Source organism: Mustela erminea, chromosome 5 (assembly GCF_009829155.1).
Source record: "Mustela erminea isolate mMusErm1 chromosome 5, mMusErm1.Pri, whole genome shotgun sequence".
NCBI lineage: Eukaryota > Metazoa > Chordata > Mammalia > Carnivora > Mustelidae > Mustela > Mustela erminea.
The window spans coordinates 37,801,750-37,817,905 of NC_045618.1; the positions used below are offsets into that span (position 1 = coordinate 37,801,750).

General features: G+C 38.3%; 1 protein-coding gene across 4 annotated transcripts in view; it reads right to left on the reverse strand.

The window, feature by feature from the left end:
* The window catches only part of NEDD4 (NEDD4 E3 ubiquitin protein ligase), a 133,970-nt gene that overhangs the window by 90,825 nt on the left and 26,989 nt on the right, over nucleotides 1–16,156 (reverse strand). The window lies entirely within an intron of this gene.

The following is a 16,156-nucleotide window of genomic DNA, read 5'->3' on the forward strand; positions in this document are numbered from 1 at the left end:
TGATTCCCTTCTTTCCAGGGACAACCAAGGAGGCCAACCTATTGGAAGTCATTGAATGGGCTTCTGGGAGAGCTCTTTAAGTGGGGCTAACTCAGCTGGAAGAGAGAGATGTTACCGCTGCCCCTTGCATTTCTCTTCCTGACTTGGTCAGGACGGCTGGCTCTCGTACAGTCACACTGTGGCCATGGAGCAAACGATGGGGACGGAAGCCCCAGTCAAAGATGAGACACCATGGAAACAGAAAAGCAGTGTAAGACAATCATCTTTTCTAAGAAGAAATAGAGGAATGTGGGGAGGGGATTAACTTGGAGCTGAAATTCAACAATGGAAGAATTTGAAGAAAATACAGAGAATATTTCCCAGCAGGGAGATGACATGAGGAAAGACATGGGGGCAGAATGAGCAAGCTCTAAGGACATCAAACTGATAACATTTTTGTATTAGAAAATGGCAAAATTTTGGATTAGTTAGGCTAGAGCCAGGCTGAGGGTACTGAAATCCAGAAAAGGAGTTATGATTTGGCTGGTAGGGAAGAAAATGAAGCTTTTAAAGGAAAAAATGACATGATGTGGGTCATACATAAATATTATTTTGTCAGTGATACACAAAACAAATTAGGCTGGAGAGAAACCCTGGAGTCCACAGAGACTGTGGCTCTAGGGACTCGAGCATGAAGTGTGTATGAGAGCTTTGCCCGAGATGGTCCCAGTGAGAATACGAAGGGAAAAAAGACCATAAAAAACATTTTGAGGAAAAAAAAAGTCTCAAGGTTCGTCAAAGTACCTGGCAGACACAGTAGAAGTCTGACAAATATTGGTTAGAAAATAGGTAGAAGGTCTGATTTAATCCGGCCTCTGCTGTCCTGGTTTAGCATTTAATTAATCTTCCTAACAGGATTTGCTACCCCAACTATTCTCTTTTAAGTTTATCCTTCCTACTATAACTGGATTGATTTACCTAGAAGACTGTTTAGGCCATCTTTACTGCCTTACTCAAAAGTCGTTCCCAATGGCCTAAAGAAGGAAATCCCAATGACTGAGGATGGACTGATCCTTCATGATCTGAGTCCAGTTTGCCTTTCCAGCCTCACCTCTTACGACAGTCCCCCTGCCAATCCAAATATACATACATACTACATTCTGATCACACTGGGAAAAGATGACTCCCCACTCATTGGACTTCGGACCTCTACTTCAGTACATGCTAAGGTCTCTCCCCTTGAAACACCTTCTCTGCTTTATGTTCAAGCCTTAGTTCAGATGTCAGCTTCTCCTTAAAGCCTTACCTCCCCCGTCACTTCGACTCCTCTGTCTTCAGCTTATTACAACACTGACTACAATCTTCCTTTTATCAAAGTTAATAGGGAAGATGTGCTATTTCCCCACTGAATTACAAACACCGTAGGAGACTTATCATGTTGTTTCCTGTATATGAGAGGCACACAGTAAATGCAACAATACACTTTTTTAACACGTGTGGTGAGAATACCAACTCAAAACAGCTGCCTGAACATGAAGATTTATCCTCTCCCTCCTGAGATCCCACTGAAGGAATAGTAAAGGAGTCTGCAAGAGGTGTAAAACCAGGACAGCAAAGATAATATGAGGATCATCAGCAAGTGGGCTATTTCAACAACTCCCCAGCAGACAGATGAAGGAGGGATGAAGGCAGTAAGCAGCGCAGAAGCAGCTGGGAACTCAAAGCAATGCCGTGATCACAATGAGAGAATGCTCGTGTAGGACCACACCTCTGGGTGGTCCACACACAGACACACATGCATCATCAGAGAGTTTCTCTTTGCATCTGATTTCAGCTAGAGGTTTTACAAAAAATGCAACCACCAGTTATAATATATAAAACATAAATGGACACTAAAAATGTAGCATGGAATTGTTGAACGTTTATGCCTTGCATATATGGAACAGGTGATTTTTCTATTGTATCACTGTTAAGTATGAGTAGATTATCAGAGATCACAGATGTATAAACACAAAAACTGTGCTTAAAGGGAAAAAAACAGATGATTTATGGAACAAAAGAAAACACTTAGAAAAAAAAACCTGTAAGGAGAAATATTTGGGAAAGTTTTGAATCCATAAAGCAAAAACAGGATAGTATAAAAAGGGAACAACTAGAGAACAGAGGCATTGGAAGTAAAAATGACTGTTCAATTCAAATATAAACAGCTGAAGGTAAATTTTAAAAAAATCTCAAAATGTAGAACAAAAAGCTAAGCTGAGAAGTATGAGAGAAAGTAAAAAAGAGGATTTTCTGAATCCTCAGAATTCAGTGAAAGAAGGGAACCCTAATGCCCTAAAGGAGAAGCTGAGAAAACTCTGGCTGTAGGCCAAAGCCAGCCAGCCACCTGCTTTTTTTTTTTACACAGCCCAGGAGGTAAGAATTTTTAAAAAAAAAAAACTTAAAACGACTACATTTTAAATGGATATGTAAGTAGCTACATAATAGCCTCAATTTTTGCCTCCAGGTCCATAAACCTAAAGTACTTCCTATGTGTCTTTTTTAAAAGTCTGCTAGAGGGCGCCTGAGTGGCTCAGTGGGTTAAGCTGCTGCCTTTGGCTTGGGTCATGATCTCAGGTCCTGGGATCAAGTCCCACATTGGGCTCTCTGCCTACTTGTGATCTCTCTCTGTCAAAGAAATAAAGTCAATTTTTTTTTTTTATTTGTCAGAGAGAGAGCGAGCGAGAGCGAGCACAGGCAGAGTGGAAGGCAGAGTCAGAGGGAGAAGCAGGCTCCCTGCGGAGCAAGGAGCCCGATGTGGGACTCCATCCCAGGACGCTGGGATCATCACCTGAGCCGAAGGCAGCTGCTTAACCAACTGAGCCACCCAGGCGTCCCTAAATAAATAAAGTCTTAAAAAAAAAAAAAAAAGTTTGCTAGAGGTACCTGGGTGGCTCAGTCGGTTAAGCGCCTGCCTTTGGCTCAGGTCATGATCCCAGAGTCCTGGGATGGAGACCCACATGGGCCTCCCTGCTCAGCAGGAAGCCTGCTTCTTGCTTTGCCTCTGCCCCACCTCCCCTGCTCATGCTCTTTCTCTCAAATAAATAAAATAAAAAGTTTAAAGTTTGCTGACCCCCTTCCTAAGACACTCACTGTATGTTATCTATTAATTTCTCTCTGCATCTAACATGGTACTGAATAAGACTGTTCTTGAAAGGTGTGAAAAAACAATCACTCAAGGCATTTTGTGTGTTCTCGGATTCCCATGAAGAATTCTGGCTGAGAAAGAATCAGTCTAGGTGACTCTGCATCCAACCACTTGGAATCCTCAAATGATAATACGGAAGAAAGAAAATGATTACAGAAATTACTTGCACAAGTCTTCAGAGCTGAAGGGAAACAGTCTTTAAACTGAAATGCTTACCAAAGGCCCAACACAAGGAATTTAAAACTGTACACATAAGGCACATCACTGTGAAATTTTTAAAACACTATGATAATTATGAAACATTTCAGAGGAAGAAAAAAGAATCAAACCCAAAAGAACAAGAATCAGACTTCTCAACAGCAACACAATGCTCAACAATGTTACTGTGAAGTCATGCCTTCAAGTTCCTGAGGAAAAATTATTTTCAACCTAGAGCCCCATGAGTGGCCAAACCATTGGCCAAACATAAGTTGGCTATTTACTTCTCTGTCATAGCTTGAAGGCAGCTTGGGATACGGATGTGCGAGCTTATTCAGCAATATGGGAATAATGGCCAGAATAACAAACAGAAACAGTTAGAAAGTGTTTTTTTTTCCTGGGAAACAGGAATAGAAAGGGGGAAGTGGGGCACTAGACTCTGTCATTTCTCATGATACTTTATACTATCTCTATACTATGTGTGAATTTTTACAAGATAATTCTTTTTTTTTAAAGATTTTATTTATTTATTTGACAGAGAGAGATCACCAGTAGGCAGAGAGGCAGGCAGAGAGAGAGGAGGAAGCAGGCTCCCCACTGAGCAGAGAGCCCGATGCGGGGCTTGATCCCAGGACTCTGGGATCATGACCTGAGCCGAAAGGCAGAGGCTTTAACCCACTGAGCCACCCAGGCACCCCTGATGAGATAATTCTTAAACATGTATTAAAAATAGAAGTAAACTATGGTCATACATACAAAAAAGAGTTTATAGGGTCATTATTTATAGGGAAGGTGAAAGCAGAAGAAACAAAAACTAAAGTGCTGGTGATAGAATTTTTGGAAAAAAAATAAGTATGTAAGTCTATAAATGCATAAAATACTAGAGAAAAAAATTGCCAGAGGACTAACTAAATATTCAAAGAAGAACAAAGTGTCAATTTATTCTATAATTATAGAATATATAATTAGAATTATAGAATATATAATATATATAAATGTCAATTTATTCTATAATGTCCATAAAGAATCTGAAGTAATGTTCCTGGAAATTCTGCTGGTGGATGCAGAAAAAAAAAAAAACACAATGCAGGTACATATCAGAAAGTAGCTTTATTGAGATATAGTATAGTTCACATACTATATGACTGACCCACTGAAAGTGTACAATTTAATAGTTTTTAGTATTTTCATAGAGTACGCAACTACTGTCACGATCTTAGAGCATTTTCATCACCTTAGAAAGAAACCCCATGCCCTTTAGCAGTTGCTCCTAATGTCCCCTCAACCTCACCAGTCTCAGGCAACTTCCAATTTACTTTTTGTCTCTATCGATTCATCGATTCCATACATTTAATAGAATCGTATAACATGTGGTCTTTTGTAATTGGCTTCTTGCTATTTTTTTTGTGGTTCACCCATGTTGTAGCTGGTATCAGTACTTCATTTCTTCTTAGAGATAAAAAATATCCCATTGTATGTATAAACCCTATTTTGTGTATCCATTCATCTGTTGACAAACATTTGGGCTGTTTCTACTTTTTGACTATAATGATGAATGGTGCTAAGAACATTCATGTACAAGTTTTTGTGTGGACATATGTTGCAAGTACATTTTAAAATAAAACTGTAAAAATTAAATGGATGTGTAAAAGTTAATGGTATTTTTATTTATTTTTATTTATTTATTTTAAGAGCGAGCGTATGAGAGGGGGTGGGAGGACAGAGGGAAAAAAAGAGAAATAATCTTAATCAGGCTTCATGCCCAGCGTGGAGCTCGACACAGGGCTCAATCTCACAACCCTGAGATCAACTTGAGCCGAAATCAGGAGTCAGATGCTTAATTGACTGAGCCATCCAGGTGCCCCAGAAAGATAATTTTATAAGAATAAAGCATTATATAAATTGAAAGTATCTTGGCATTTTTATTTACATGTTTTATGTAACACGCCTTCTCTATATAGTTACTTTCATCAACAAATATAAAAATAAATTATAAGACAACTGACAGAATGGGAGAAGATATTTGCAAACGACATATCAGATAAAGGACTAGTGTCCAGAATCTATAAAGAACTTAGCAAACTCAACACCCAAAGAACAAATAATCCAATCAAGAAATGGGCAGAGGACATGAACAGACATTTCTGCAAAGAAGACATCCAGATGGCCAACAGACACATGAAAAAGTGCTCCATATCACTGGGCATCAGGGAAATACAAATCAAAACCACAATGAGGTATCACCTCACACCAGTCAGAATGGCTAAAATCAACAAGTCAGGAAATGACAGATGCTGGCGAGGATGCGGAGAAAGGGGAACCCTCCTACACTGTTGGTGGGAATGCAAGCTGGTGCAGCCACTCTGGAAAACAGCATGGAGGTTCCTCAAAATGTTGAAAATAGAACTGCCCTATGACCCAGCAATTGCACTACTGGGTATTTACCCTAAAGATACAAACGTACTGATCCAAAGGGGCACGTGCACCCGAATGTTTATAGCAGCAATGTCCACAATAGCCAAACTATGGAAAGAACCTAGATGTCCATCAACAGATGAATGGATCAAGAAGATGTGGTATATATACACAATGGAATACTATGCAGCCATCAAAAGAAATGAAATCTTGCCATTTGCGACAACATGGATGGAACTAGAGCGTATCATGCTTAGCGAAATAAGTCAAGCAGAGAAAGACAACTATCATATGATCTCCCTGATATGAGGAAGTGGTGATGCAACATGGGGGCTTAAGTGGGTAGGAGAAGAATAAATGAAACAAGATGGGATTGGGAGGGAGACAAACCATAAGTGACTCTTAATCTCACAAAACAAACTGAGGGTTGCTGGGGGGAGGGGCTTTGGGAGAAGGGGGTGGGATTATGGACACTGGGGAGGGTATGTGCTTTGGTGAGTGCTGTGAAGTGTGTAAACCTGGTGATTCACAGACCTGTACCCCTGGGGATAAAAATATATGTTTATAAAAAATAAAAAATTAAAAAAAAATAAATTATAGATACATACTCATGGTGTGGGGGGGGGGGAATCCAAACAGTAAAAAAGATACACAATGAATGATAAATCTCTCTCTTATCCTTGTCCTCAGAGAAAATACTGCAGTTTCTTAGGTCTTTCCAGAAGTATTTTATGCAAATACCAGCATATGAGAAAGCATTTTTTGTTTCTGTTTTTACACAAATAGGTGCATCATACACATACAATGTTCTGTGCCTTTGCTCCTCCATGAGTACAATTTGAAACTAATGCTCTACTAATACATATACATCTGTTTCTTTTCAAATAGCTAATGAGGATTTCACTATATGTACCATAATTTACTTAGTGCTTTATTAATGGGGGGTCTCCCACTTCTTCCTAGCTAACAGAATTCTGTTTTTATTCAAATAGTAGATGACAATATGTGTCAGGGATAGATGGTCACTCTCCACCCCCAGGGGCTGAATCTTGATTCTTCTAAGCCTCGGAATTCCATTCCCCTTACCAAAAATGGGGTGAGAAATAGTACATGACACAATTCCAGCCCAAGAGATAAGAATCAATGTCTCCTGGGAGAAATTTTGGAAAGGGTGTTTCCCTTTTTCAAAAGACACATTGGGGGAGAACTCTTCTTTTTCTACCTATGGACATCATTGTGTGAGGCTGTGACTTTCGGAACTGCTGCAAGCATTCTGTCACCTGGACAGAAAGCCAAGAGAGTCCCAGAGAAGCTGGACTACACAGGACTCTGCTCAGCTGCTGCGGTTATCCCCACTCTTCTAGGTCTAATTCTTATGCTTAGAGATAATAAATGTGCTTATTGTTTAAGCCAATATTAGTTGTTACTTCAAGTCTTTTACTTGAACCCAAGAGCATCCTAAAGGGTACACCTCCTCAGAGGGGCTAAATTCCCTATTCTCTCTCTGATCTTATACCCTAAATTCGTAGTATCTCCCTGATATTCGCTCCATAGCATCTGGTGTTTCCCCTTTCATAATGCTCAGTACACCAGCATTTATTTTGACATGTTCATGGGGGTCCATAGGAGACAGTGATCTTTGCTGAGGGACTGTGCCCATCTCACTAGCAAGCATCAGAAAGTGCCTGGAAACAAATACAGAGAACTATCACACCAAATTTTTGTGTGTTTGTAGAGGTGGGAGGAGTATAAATATATGGATAAAAAACACACAGGAAAGAATACCAGAAGACTGCACAGCGATGGTTTTATGGTAATTAAATTATGGGTGATTTTTATTTCTCTTAAAAATATATATAATACTTATTGTATACATGTATATATAATATAATTATACACGAAATATGTACAATTTTTTTATTTGTCAGATTCCCAGAATCAGGGTCTCTACCAGACAGGTAGAAAAAAAGAAAATTTTACTACATTGAAAAGGACACTCTAACAAACAAGTAATATGCTCAGAAAGGGACTCCTCAGACTCAAAAAGACAGAGAGTTCACCTAGTATGGTGCAGTACGCACAACAGGAAGGACCCTGTGTTCCCACATTTTGAGATCCACATTTCCCTACAGAACATGTGTGAACATATACACATTATGTTAATGCAACTGGCCCTTGAACAACTTGAAGGTCAGGGGTGCAGTTGAAAATCAGCATATAAAGCATAAAACTTAACTGCTGATGGCCTACTGTTGACCAGAAGTCTTATGGATAACATAAACATAAATCAAGGTAATAAATGTACTTGTTGTTTACTGTGTATGTTATATGTATTAAATACTGTATTCTTAAAAGTAGCTGAAGGAAAGGGACACCTGGGTGGCTCACTCATTACGCATCTACCTTCAGCTCAGGTCATTCATTATTCCTGGGTTTGAGTCCTGGGATTGAGAGACCCACATAGGTCTCCCTGCTCTGCGTGAAGGCTGCTTCTCCCTCTCCAGTCTGCCTGCTTGTGTTCCCTCTCTCATTGTCTATCTCTGTCAAATAAATAAATAAAATCTCAAAAAAAAAAAAAAAAGCTGAAGGAAAGAAAATGTTATTAAGAAAATCTTAAGGAGGGGTGCCTGGGTGACTCAGCGGGTTAAAGCTTCTGCCTCCAGCTCAGGTCGTGATCCCAGGATCCTGGGATCGAGCCCCGCATCAGGTTCTCTGCTCAGCAGGGAGCCTGCTTCCCCCTCTCTCTCTGCCTACTTGTGATCTCTGTCAAATAAATAAAATATTTTTTAAAAGAAGGAAATCATAAGAGAAATGCATTTATAGTATTATACCATATTTATTTAAAAAATCTGCACGTTAAGTGGACCCATGGAGTTCAAACCTGTGCTGTTCAGGGGTCCACTGTATACTGTGCTGCATGATTACTAAGGATAGAAACCAAGCACCAAGGAAATATGAGGAATGGAGTGAACTGTCTTTCCAGATGCTCAGGAACTGTGCTCATTCACAGAGTCTGTCTTCCTTCCCATAACTTGCCTCCCTTAGTCTCATCTGAGCAACTAACTATAAATGCAGATTTTACTATAATTTTCTGTGAAGCATTAACTTTAATTTGGAGCCTTTCCTGTTTGTTAATCTACCGATAACAATTCTCTGCAAAAACTTTCTTTGAGCTTCGTGTTTTCTCAAAGACATAAAGGCTCCCTTCAACTTTTGGCCATAATTTCCACTTGGTTAAATGCCCCCAAACTAAGTTTTGACTGTAATATATTATCTCTATAGATATTTTATGTGAATACATTCAATTAAAAACATTTTGTGCTATGTATAAATAATGATATAAATGACAAAGAGGAAAATAGGGGACCACACATAATAGAGTCCTTTGTACAGAAAATACTAAACCACCATGTGTTTTCAGTTCCATTCTAGCTGTGATGAATTAGCACTGATCTAAACACAGATTTATCTAGTTGTTGTTGCAATAAATTTGCAAAGTTCTGATGGAAACAAATGTGCAGCCTATGATCCCAGAGTAAAGCAATGCTCGTTAGAACATTTGGTAATAGTGAAATTATGGTAAAAGAAATAATGAGTAAAAGACAGTAAAAGACACTAAGCTGCTCTATCATTTACAAATGGCCTTCTTTCTTATTTTTGTGTTAACATCTGTCATTCAAAAGTAGTACTTATTTTTAAGTACCTAGAAAGAAATTATTATTATTAAAAAAATTATTAAAAATTATTATTTCTAAGTCAAGCAGAGAAAGACAACTATCATATGATCTCCCTGATATGAGGAAGTGGAGATGCAACATGGGGGGTTAAGGGGGTAGAAGAAGAATAAATGAAACAAGATGGGATTGGGAGGGAGACAAACCATAAAAGACTCTTAATCTCACAAAACAAACTGAGGGTTGCTGGGAGAAGGGGGGTTGGGAGAGGGGGGTGGGGTTATGGACACTGGGGAGGGTATATGCTATGGTGAGTGCTGTGAAGTGTGTAAACCTGGAGATTCACAGACCTGTACCCCTGGGGATAAAAACAGATTATATGTTTATAAAAAAAATAAAAAATTAAAAAAATTATTATTTCTAGAAGGAAATCAAGATCATCAAAAATAATGAGATCTTTAATTCCAATTTTAAATTTTAAAAAATTCTGAATTTTAATTATGATTTAAATTCCTCTAACAGATATCCATATTTTCTCTTTCTACTCATACTGGCTTTGACATATTTTTGGCTTTTAAAGAATTTGTCTATTTTAGCTAAGTTAAAATTGTTGCCATAAAGTTGTCCATATTTTATTATTATTGTCTGTGGGATGGAACGTCCATTCTGTTTTTAAGGATTTATTTATTTATTTTAAAGGGAGAGAGAGCGTAGGGGAAGGGACAGAGGGAGAGGAAGAAAGAGAATCTCAAGCAGACTCCCAGCTGAACTGGGAGAATGAGGTGGGGCTTGATCTCGTGACCTGAGCTGAAACCAAGAGTCAGTCGCTTAACCAACTGAGCCACCCAGGCACCTCTGTGCCTTTCATTCTTGATAGTGGTCATTTGTGTTTTCTCTCTTTTTTTGTGCTACCTATAGCATATCAATTTTATTAATCTTTTCAAAGAACCACTTTTGGTTTCCTTTATTTTCTTGACTTTTTATCCATTTTCTATTTCATTGATTTCTATTCTTATTTCTTTCTCTCTACCTTTTTTTTTTCTAAGACAGACTAAGATCACTGACTTTAAATCTTTTTTCTTTTGTACATAAGCACTTAAATGTGTAAATTTGTTTCCAAGCACTGAATTAGCTCATCCCATAATCTGATAATGTTACACTTGAATAATCAGTTAAAATACCTTGTAATTTTCCTTATGATTTCCTATTTGATCCATAGCTTATTTAAAATCTGTTGCCTGGGGCACTTAGGTGGCTCAGTTAAGCGCCTGCCTTCAGCTCAGGTTGTGATCCCAGGGTCTCGGGATGGAGTCCTGCCTCAGGGTCCCTGCCCACCGTGGAGTCTGCTTCTCCTTATCTCTCCTGCTGCCCACCCCCCACCCCAGGTTTTGCTCTGTCAATTAAATAAATAAAATCTTTTAAAAAATGTTGCTTAACTTCCAAATATTTGTGGATTTCCCAGGTACATCTGTATTACTGAACTCTATTTTCAGAGAACACGTTGAATCTTAAGCCTTCTAAATGTATTCAGACTTGTTTTATGGCCCAATATATGGCCCATCTTGGTGAATGTCCCATAGGCATACAAAAAGAATGTATATTCTTCAGATATTAGCTGTAGTCTTCTATATATGCCAAGAGGGTTGATTGATAGTGTTGCTCAAAGCTTTTATGTCTTTACTGACATTTTTGTCCAGTTATTTTACTATTGAGAGAGGAGTGATAAAATCTTCAACTATTCTGAATTTATTCCCTGTATCTGTCAATTTTTGCTTTATAATTTTGAAGCCCTTTTATCAGTTGTATCTCCCTGATGACTAAGCCCTTTTATGTTCCTGAAATGTCCTTCTTTATCTCTAGTAATATGTTTTATCCTAAAGCCTAATTATATAATGTTAATACACCCTTACCAGGACTTTTGGGGGGAGGGGCGGGGGTTTGCTTTTTTTTTTTTTTTTTTTTTTTTGCTTTGTGCTAAAATGATACATCTTTTTCTGTACCTGTCTATGTCTATATTCAACGTGTGTCTACTGTTAAGAGCATATTGTTGAATGGAGGTACTTTTTATGGAGGGGTACTTACTGAGATGGTTGGCTTTATGACAATCACCTTTCTATTTCTATCCTATTTATCTTTATTCCCTTTTATCTTTTTAAAAAAATAATTAATCAAGTATTTCTCGGTATTCCATTTTCTTTCCTTTATTGGCATTTTACCTTTTAATTTTTAGTGTCCACTCTGAGGATTACAGTATGCACCCTTAAGTATCACAATTCTATCAGCCAGAGTTGAGCCTCCTAGATCTCTTTCAAGAGAACCTACATAACTGATTGACAGCCTCTGGTGACCATGCACCTTTAAATCTACCTATTTTGTTCTCCTGGCCTACTCCCAAAGACTGGGCATAGCAAGGATCTAGAGCCTGGTTATTCATGCCCAACACAGAATTTCCTTAATAGACAATCTTTCCTGGGAGACTCTCCGTCAGCCTGGATAAGACCATTTCAGAACTGTGTTGCAATGTGGGGCTCTACTTACCAATCCATTTCCCCCTCCCTGCAAGTGTTAGGCCTGCATCATGATAAGAAGGCTCTTCCCAACTGCGTGTCCTCCCTCATTAACCTTTACCAGTGCTTGTCCAATAAACCTCTCGTGCATCTATTCCCATCTAAGTGCCTGTTTCTTAGAGGACCTAAACTAACCAGATGGTATGTGTGGTCAGCTTTTAGCAGGTCATACTTACCTGCTGTCAAGGAGCTCCCTATCCTGAACAGAATGTGGGACATGTATTGTCCTTGGCATAAGGTGTGGCTCAATTCCTCAAAGTTTCTCTAGTGGTGTCCTGGGGAAATGCCCTACCTAATGTTCAGCTTGTACCAAGGCCACTGGTTCTGTGAATGTACCCAGTAGTAATTTCCCTGGTTTTCCAGTGTAACATTGGAATTCACAAACTGGAACTTGGACCCTCTCACCTCCACCACCATGTTGAATCCATGGCTTGTGGGATAAGAGCCATCAAAGTAAGAAAGCCAAAGTCCAGGCCTCTGAAACTGTCCTCTCTCTGCTCAAGGTAATAAATCTAAAACAACATTGATCAGATAGGACAACAAAAGCACAAGCAGTAAAAGAAAAAATAAACTGAACATCCTCAAAATTAAAAACTTTTGTGCTTCAAAGAATACCATCAATAAAATCAAAACACACAACCCACAGAATGGCAGAAAATCTTTGCAAATTGTGTGTCTGACAGGGACTTGTATTTAGAAATATAAAGAACTATGACAACTCAGAAACAAAAGACAAATAATCCAATTACAAAATGGGCAAGGAATCTAAACAGACATTTCTCCAGAGAAGATATACAAGTGACCAATAAACTCATGAAAAGATGTTCAACATCATTAGCCATCAGAGAAATGCAAATCAACACCATAATGAGATACCATTTCACACCCACTAGGAGGGCTGAAATAAAGAGAGAGATAATAACAAGTGTTGTCAAGGATGTGGAAAAGTCAAAATGCATATACTGGTGGTGAGAATATAAAGTGGAACAGCCACTTTGGAAAACAGTTCAGCAATTCCTCATATGACCCAGCAATCCTACTTCTAGGTATATGCTTCCAAAAGAAAATATATGTCCACATATTATTCATAATAGTTAAAAAGCAGAAACAACCTAGATGTCTGTCAACTGATGCATGGATATATAAAATGTGGTTATCCATACAATGGAATATTATTTGGCAATAAAAAGAAATGAAGTACTGATACATGATATAACACGGCTGAACCTTGGAAACATTATGCCAAGTGAAAGAAAGCAGACACAAAAGACCACATACTATATGAAACCATTTATATGAAATGGCCAAAAAGGGAAATCTAAGACACAGGAAGTAGACTGGTAGTTCCCTGGGAAGAGGGGCGGGTGCTGGGGAAAAATGGAGAGTGACAGCTGGTGAATATGAGGTTTTTTTCCAGGCTAATGAAAACGTTCTAAAAGTTAATTTTGTTGATGCTTGCACAATGCTGTGACTATACTCAAAACCACAGAATGGTACCCTCGGGGCGGGGGGGGTGCATTGTATGTTATGTGAATTATATCTCAATAAGCTGTTTAAAAACCAAACAAAAGTCCTGCAACCTGGTGGGAATGTCAAAGATTAGTACCACTGCCAAAGCCCTAAAGGATATGAGGGTTGTTCCTACAATAAGTTCATTTAATTCTCCAGTCTGGTCCCTGCAGAATCCAGACAGGCTTTGGACAATGACTATGCATGCAAGTTCAACCAACTAATAACCCCAGTTGCATGCTGGTTACCGAACACAAGGAGTCCAGAGTGTGACCTGGCAACAGCCGAAGACTGTGGTTTGATGAGACTCACTCTGTCCCCTGGACTGAGTGTGCTCCCTTTGGGAACTCAGACCTCTAACTCAGTAAAGCCCAAATTTCCAGGGTTGGGAACCATATAGTCCTCCGGTGGGTCTTTGAAAATGATGACAGATGGGGCCACTCCTACTTCTACTCTTTTATTCTCAGGCCCATGTATAATTTCTGCTGCAAACACAGCTTCATATTGCAGTTTCTGGTTAGTGAATGAACTCATTCCCCATCTTTGCAGACTGTTGCCTCCGTATTGGTGCTTCAGTTGTGCCTTCAGGAGGCCATTCCAGTGTCCTATGAGGCTCCTGTTTCTGGATGATGTGGCAAGAGTTCATGCCGGTACCTCTTTCACTAAGAATTGGGTCTCTGGATGGTTGAAATGTTGTGGGGATTTCTAGCCCTATAAAACTTGCATCTGTAACCCCCAGACAGTTGTGCTGGCTGAGGTTCTTCAGACTAGAAAGGCAAATCCACACCCAGAAGTAATCAGAGAACAAATTACTGGCCCTTTCAGGATGGAAGGGACCTAATTTAGTAAACTTACCACAAAATGGCTACGGTTTTATTTTCTTATAAAATATTTTGACTGGTTTTGGTATCAGGTAATGCTGGCCTAATGAATGAACTGGGACATGTTCTTTCCTCTATTTTTGGCAAGACATTGTGTAGAATTAGAATTATTTATTCCTTAAGTGTGTGTGACAGAATTCAGCAATGAAATCACCTGGGCCTGAAGGTTTCTTTACTGGAAAGTTTGTAACTATTTTCAAGTGCATTTTCACTAAGAGTTATCGAACTTTTCAGGTACTTTTTATTTTCTTAAAGTATATATCTTTAAAGGGAATTGGTTGATTTCATCTAAGTTAATGAATTTATGGGCACAAAGTTGTTCAGAACATCCCTTATTATTCATTTTATGTCTGTAGGTTCTTGATGAATTTGCTCTGTTTATTTGTCCTGCCTTTTTGGCTATATCTTTCACGTTATAGTGGCTGCACTAAGGATTATAATATAGCTATTTAACTTTTTGTGGACTACTTAAAGTGAATATCCAGCCACTTTAAGTAATACATAGAAGCCCTAAAACCAAAAAGGTTGTTCTATCCTCACTCTTCTATGTTATGGTTGTAATATGTATTATGCCTACATAAATCCCACCAATGTTAGAATTTTTGCTTTCAATGGTCATAAATATTTTAAGTTACTCAACAGGAGAAAATAATATATTATAATCACTGATAGTTACTCTCTGTTGCTTTTTCTTCATTTCTGAAGTTAAATTTACCTCTGATACCATTTACCTTTGGCCTAAAAATTTTCCTTTAGCATTTTCTTTAGAGTATGTCTACTAGCAATAGATTCTCTTATTTTTCCTCAGTTTTGAATTCCTTTATTACATTATCATTCCTGAAGGATACTTTTGTTAACTATAGAATTCTGATTGGATTGTTCTTTCCTCCTTTGCTACCTTCATTATGTTGTTTCATCATGATGTCTGAAGAGAAGCCTTCAGCTACTTTAAACCATTACTCTTCTACCATTTTTCCAGGCTGCCTTCAAAATTTCTTCATTATCTTTGGTTCCAGCAGGTTGACTATGATGTGTCTGAGCATGGTTTTCTTTGCATATACTCTCTGCTTTGCTGAATTTCTTTACTCTGTAAAAACATTTCCTTTACCAAATTTGGAGATTTGGGGCCATTATCACTTCAAGTATTTTTTTCCACCAATGTTTTTTTCTCCTTCTGAGACTTCAATGACCCAAATAGTAAGCTCTATTAATATTGTCCACACAACCCTCAGGCTCTACTAATTTTTTTTTTCCAATCTTTATTTTCTGTTCTTCAGATTAGATAATTTCTATTGCTTATCTTCAATTTCACTAATGCTTTTAACTGTTACCTTCACTTCGCTATTGAGCTCATTCAGTGATTTTTTAAATTTCAGATATTATATTCTTAAAATCTAGTATCTCTATTTCATTCTTTTTTTACAGTTCTTGTTCTCAACGGAGAATATCTATCTTCCCATTCATTTCAAGAGTGTTTACATCATGGAGCGTAACTGTAATGGTCATAACAGCTGTTTCAATTTGGTAGCTGTTCTACCACTAAATTCCAGTGTCTGCTTCATCTTGTTATTGACATTCATGGATTGTCTTCTTTCGCGAACTGGCCACATTTCTGCGATTTGTTGTAGGTAAGATAATTTTAGACTCACGTTGAATATTATGTTGTGAGACTCTGGATTCTGCTAACATCCTTCACACCTTTACAGTTGTTTATAGAATCAGGTTAAGTTTGGTGCCCTATTTACT